Source organism: Patella vulgata, chromosome 4 (assembly GCF_932274485.2).
Source record: "Patella vulgata chromosome 4, xgPatVulg1.2, whole genome shotgun sequence".
Classification (NCBI taxonomy): Eukaryota; Metazoa; Mollusca; class Gastropoda; family Patellidae; genus Patella; species Patella vulgata.
Window position 1 is genome coordinate 78086436 of NC_065882.2, and position 7224 is coordinate 78093659.

Below are 7224 nucleotides of genomic sequence, written 5' to 3' on the forward strand. Positions count from 1 at the left end.
TATATTTATAATAGATGCACACTGTGTTAATAACTGTGCTATATTATGTTTATAACATGATTAAAAAACTCAAAATGTGGTTATTTATAGACGAATTCTACTATAAGCTCTGTCATTGAGGCAAGTGACGCTATAGAAGAATACTTTATTAATTATTCAGCGACGGGCACCATTGTATCACTGATATGTAGATTCAGATGACAATACGGTGGTGAAGCTAGAAAAGTGAATAACAAAAATGGTGTATCAAAAGATCAGAATATAATTATATAATTATAAAATTGTCGATCAACCAATATACGCTTACAAGCAGCTTTGTTTTAAGGAAGTAATGTTGACTATATTCTCAAAACCTACATTCACAACAATGTTTTAAAGTCACAGGTAAATACTCTGTGAACAATCCTAACAAAGTATTTCTAAACCAAATTTTAAAAGATCTATGAGTTGTAAAATATTAACGTTATGTTTTCAGGGTGTCTAAATCTGTCAAATATTGAAGTACGACTCTGAATTGTGACAGAGTTCGCCCTGTCCATTCCATTCCATTCGTGCTAGTGCATAGACCTGGAGGTAGACCCCCACAAAACCCAACCTTTTTCCTTACTGTTTGGTGAAGAGTTCAAGGTCAAGCTCATACCAGCTATGGACGAAAAAAGTATTATATTACTACTACATGGTAGGTTGCATTGGTATATTAGATCCGCAGTATGCATAAGCTGTGAGTGGGAGAGATGTTGATGGACCATGCTGTCGTGCTACTGACTGCAGAGATATAGAACCAAATAAAGTATTAAGTGACACCACAAAGTCAAACGCTAAACCAGACGGAACAACATTTAACTGAAAATATAGAAAGCAAAATCAGAATTCAGAATAATAAGAAAGAAAACGATCAGTTAGATTAACCCAAGGAGCAATTCTTTGGCCCACTTGGGTTGATTTCTAAAGCCCTTGAATTCCAAATCATGAATAATATAAAGATATTGGTTCAGACTCATCATTTTAATTTCAGTGACTACCCTTATTTGTTTCACCACTGGTAGGGTGACCCACCATAAATAAATATCTCCAAATATCTCGACAATTACGCCACAATATTTATATATATGCCAAGCCTCAAATCAGTTTCACACAATTATAGTCACTAAATAAACGATCATGTTTTACTTTTGAGTAAAAGATAGGTTACGTGCCCTTGTTTTGAAATTAGTCTCGCTTAACCAGTCTATCGACCATTCTACGTCTGATTGACAGGTCGGGATAATCAAGACTACTTTTTTACGAAACATAACAGAAAGCTAGAACAAGAAATTGAATTTAGAAATAAGCACTTTAGACAACTCAACAATTGTTTTAAGAAACTTGTAAAAGTAAAATGAAACTACTGCTAGTATCATGTTCCTGCTAAAGAAAGTGATTCAGAGATAGTATTTGTACTAAACCAAAAGATGCCGCTCTTAACGGTACAGTTAATGATAAAGCAATTTAAAAAATAAAACAAACGTAATTACTAAAGCTGCTGTAATAACCAAGAAGCTAAATTTTACTGCTATTCAAAAACGTCAACAATAGATTTTTTACGGCTGTAATAGTTGATATATTTGTAGAGAATTGCACGTGCCATGGCTATTTATCGACTCAAAGCGAGTGCGGGGTAGTCAGAAATCAGTTCGAGACACGCAACTGAAGCGTGCACATTTAGCCGTGTCGAGACCAACTTTCTGTAAAGTGCACGGGCCACCCTACCACTGGTGGGTATGCCCTCACCAGGTACTTAACTGAAGCAGTTAAGAGACAGGATGTTCGCGACTACTTTTTTGTTTTTTTATAGTAACTGATTCTATCATATTTCATTATTTGTGAGCAGAAATTTGCCCATGTATCTGTTATCACTGGTCACTTCAGTCAGTTATATAGAGGGATAACTTGTGTTTTCCTTTTCCGTTCGTCACTTCCGATTGTTCAAGCATTGATTACGCATCTATCGTAACAATGATCTCTGTGATAAAATAACATTTGGATCATGTTTAACCAGTTCTATCCCATATATGATAATATTGTCCTTTAAGCACACCAAGTCCATATTATGAAACTTTTTTTTTTAAATATATTCCATTTTTTTCAAGAGACTACTTTCAGACTTGTTGTATGGAGTACCATCACAAACATCATTTGAATTAAATATTTCGGATCTACATGGAAAATAGTATAAACTGCATCAAAATTTCCTCGAAATTTCTTTTTTTATCAGCTATTTTTTATAATGAATACACATTGTTAACATCTTTATGGCTTCTTAAATCACCTTTGGAAACTTGGCCTGGAAGCATAAAGATACGCTGTCTTTTAATCATTGGACGTATTTACTAAGTTTTACAGTAAAATATTTTGTAATAAATTATATTCCATATTTATTCACACTCAACACAGTGTTTAATCTATGTTTAATTGTATACTAATAATCCACTGTTGAATGTGGCAATGTCCAGCTGAATGATTGAATTGACAAATAAAATGTGTTACCAATTGAGCTCCATAGAAAAACAGATTTGCGACAGAAAAATTATGAACAAATTCCATAGTAAACCCTCAAACTGCTTATTATTCTAACATAAATGGATAATTATCTATCTTAAATTTAGAAACAAGCTTTTTTACTAACGTTTACCAACACTTGACAACGGCAGCCATGATAGATTTGATTTTGACAGTTCTGTTTTCTAATTATAGAACGCCCATATGAATAATGTTAATATTACAAGATTACACAGTTCTTGCAAATGAAGGTCAATAGTCTATAATATTACGATTTAACACCTGGTTTATCGATAATTGTGATAGTATAAGTCAAAAAGTATTAACTGCATCTTTATTTACCTTTCTGTGTCTATTTACCATTCTACCGGAAGTGTTGCTCACATAAAGGAGTTCATGAATGACTTATTTTTTTAATATTATCAAATTCCGTAAATGACACCACATTTGTATTTTGATATGAATTAATCTTTTAATTAAAAATTTGTATTTAAAATTACACTTTGCTCATTGATATTAAGGGGGGAGGCGAATGGTAAGCGCTTGCCGGTAGTATTATAAGGTCTGTCATTGAGTCAACTGGCGTGGTTTCGATTCCCCGTTGTACGTGATGAGTAGGGTCTCCTGTCGAACCTCGTGGGTTTTCTCCGCTTCCTATGGTTTCCTTCCACTGCTAAAGACCCTTATGCGCAAGCCAATTATTGAAATAAAATTAAACCATGCTAGTTCCGAAATGACCTTGTTTGTGTCGAGTGGACGTTAAACCCCATACTCTCTCTCTCGCTCTCTCTCTTTCTCCTTCATATTGGCATAGAGTCAAGGATGTTAGACATTCGAAGACGAACGGTACCTTATCGACGACAATGATCACGTTTTAAAACAATGAAGCATTTTATTACAGAACGTAATACGGCATAATTGTGTGTATTGTGGTGTAAATGAAACCTTTACATATCAATATATTTTTCCGATAAACGTTGTCAGTTTAACGATTATTCGCATCGCTCGTCCAAAAAATGGTGGACGCCAACCACGTGGTACCAAGGACGCAGGAATCTCATACTACGTAGAAACAGGAAAGCAACTCAAAACTCTAAGACTCGACTACTGTACATAAGAGTAATACATAAGAATATTAATAGAGAGATAATAGCTCTCGCGACTAGTTTGCAGCAAGATAGTGTCACTTTACCTCCCCCTAAAGTATATATCTGCACACTATATTAAAAACACACATTCCTTGTGTTTTCTGAAGTGTGCAACTGAATACATGATATGCAGTTTATGAAGGTTTAGTTGCAAACACAACAGCTAAATATACTATTTTCACATATGATACATTTTGAAAAACATGCAGCAATGTGTAGTGTTTGATATTTAAGTCGGGGTTGCATCCTGTACAGACGTATTTAAATTCAACAAATACAGGGTTTAGTTTATTCTAGAAAAGCTGTAAACCTGTACAGAAGTGTTTTATTTCTATAAATATTATTATGGAATATTGAAATAAATAACTACAAACATTGGTAAGTTGTATAATTATAATTTATATCACTGAACATTGACAAAGATAACTATGACATTTGTGTTCGATTATTGTGTAACTACAATAGGCTTTGTAGGCTGAGACCTAGGATCACAAGATCTATGACGCCGCTGGCCAAGGTATATACTATTTATGCAACAGAGGTTTTTATTTTTCTATTATGATGTTCACCGGTAGCAAAAGAAAAGAGTACCAATCTAAGATCAAAATGAACAGCATGTATTTATATCTATCAATTCATCATTAATGCTTGGACGGGATAAAGAACAATACATTTTGTTGGCAAAATCTGATATAATGTTGTTTCAAATCCCATTCCGTTTCAAATTTACATAAATTCTGCAATAAATGTCAAACTGGGAACAGTTTGGGACCCTGCCCTGTAAAGGGTTAATTACTGAATGTACGTATTATCTATTTCCGTGACATTTTAATTCTGTCCTATCTAACACAACTTGTTTACGGGTTTGAAACCAATATTAGACTCGTGCCATAATATTTCTATGTATTTCCTGTTATTACCGCAGTAATATGTGCCTGTTTATACAGAAATAACCATTATTATCAAATGACACCCAACCACATATGTATTTTTTCAATTCTTTTATCTATTCAGAATAATATAAGTACAGATTGTTATCCCCTAAAATGATTAAATTATCTGTTATTAATAAATGCAGCCCCGCACCAAGAAACCCCATCGTTTAGTTAAGAACAATTATTATTAATGGAAATCACACAACCGTTGTACAGTAACAGATGTATAGATGTATCTGATATTTCTGGATTTATCTTCGTAAGCGGATATATGTGAAACACCCTTCATGCAAGGTTTTCATGTTATTAAAAGTCACGCCATGTATAAATAATGAATTACATCAACCATGTTAATCGTTAATGATATACATGCTATACAATTCACAGCCTTCTTTATATTGTATTTATTATTGACATATACTCAGCCAAATTAAAAACTTGACACTCGGGATTTTTGGGACTAGATTTTTAATATTTGGTTTAAGGCAACTATTTTAGTGTTATGTTGTGCACAGACGACCTTGACATCAACAGAAAGCAAGAATACGTCTCGCCGAAAGTCCTTGACATTGATAACGTTCGGGATGTCACAGTACCCCCCAAAATGAAATTCACAGACTTGGAGAACAATCGGAATAAAGTGTTTAGTAACGGTTGTGGCCTCCTCTAGCGTCTCGTACTGCCACACAACGTCTTCTCATGGATCTCAGAACATTAGTAAACACTACCCGAGGAAGACGTCGCCACTGCTTAGCAAGAGCATGTTGAAGGTCCTGCAACGTCAGCGGTGGATTCACTTGCTGGCGAACACGTCGACCCAGTTCGTCTGCGGTACACTCGGACACTGCCATCGGCAAATCTCAAAATGAATCGAGATTCGTCACTAAAGACAACCGAATTCCACTGTCTTTGAGTAAATCTTATGTGTCTTGTGGCCCACACAAGTCGATTACGGCGATGATATGGTGTCAATATTGGTCCATTATAGGGCCTCCGAGCTCGAAGACCAGCAGCCTGCAAGCGATTTCGAATAGTTTGTGCAGTTACCCTTCCACCAAACATCTCTCTACTTGTGGAGGTTGCAGTGACAAATCTGTTTCTAAGATGACGTAATCGTATTGCTTGATCTTCCTGGAGTGACGTCACACGTGGCGCTCCCGCCCTTGGGCGGTCGTCAATTGTTCCAGTTTGAAGCACTTTCATTCTAAGATTAATTATTGTCTGGCGTGAACAATTAAAGGCTCTTGCAACAGTGACCACAGACTGACCAGCATAGAGCCTACCTATAGCACGTAGACGTTCTACATTTGAAAGGCGCGGCATTTTCTAACAAAGATGAAAATAACAATTTTAATTTGTTTTTCCAGTTCAAGTTACGTGTGCGTGTTCAGTTTAAGCAAACTTGCATCGATTGACCTCACGAGTTTGTGTTTGCGCGTGTTTTTCAGGTTTTTCATCTTTATATGCTCAAAAGTCACGTGATCCACGTGACTTTACAATTTTATGAAATTAAAGGCTTCTTACTACTTACTATCGTTAGAAACACTTTAAAATTTATTTGACTTACCAGAAAAAAAAAATTGTTGAAATTCATCAGTGTCAAGTTTTTAATTTGGCTGAGTATACTTGTTCAACAAGGAAGTTACTCAAATATCTATCTGTACTTACACAGGTGACGGCGTTAAGGGGCATAAAGAGGTATGACTCTTCATTTTACTCGTACAAACCAGAGGTGTAACGATAGAAATAGAAGATGCCAATACAACCGCCTTAATGGTTATCATTGATTTATGATATATTAGGATGTTATTATACATTATCTTGTATCAAATAGTGCAGCAAATTGATTGCTATCAAAATATATCCATTTTAACGAGCTTTTTAAAATATAAATTGATGTAGTGGATTTTAACATTAATGTTGAGGAAACTATATTGTGTAATATATGTTACACTGTCCCGTGGCACCATCACGTTTTTGACAGCAACAAAAATATGGCTTTAATATGGCATCTTTATGACTGCAGGTTGGTTTTTTTTTTAAATATTAGTGTTCTTTTTAATACGAGTTATATAGCAGAATACACCTCAAATGCACAGTTTAAACAAGCTATGATTTTACATAAATAAGCATATATTTAAACATCAGCAATAATACTAAATAAAATCTTCTCACAACCTCTAGCTAGATCCGGATGTAAACAAGCTAATTTCTGAAAACGCCTCAGGAACATCAATGGTATTTGATAAAATCACGCGCAATTCGCTCTTAAACCTCTAAACGTGATTACGTCATAAATACCGTTTTACTTGATTGGTCAGATAAGCACGTATTTACATGGAATTCATCTTATGGAAACTGCATAAATAAGATATTTGTCAAATTTGTAAAACCATCTATGACGTCATGTCTGGTACATTTCCAATGGAATTTATAAGCTATCCTGTTTGCGATATCAGTTAGTGATATACATATCAGTTAGTGATATGCATAATTCGACTAAGACGTTCAGTACGATGGAAACCGGTCGCCACATCCTACGTACGACCCATGCATCATTTCTTACTACATATCTTAGTAGCCTTGAGATCGTCTAGAATTTG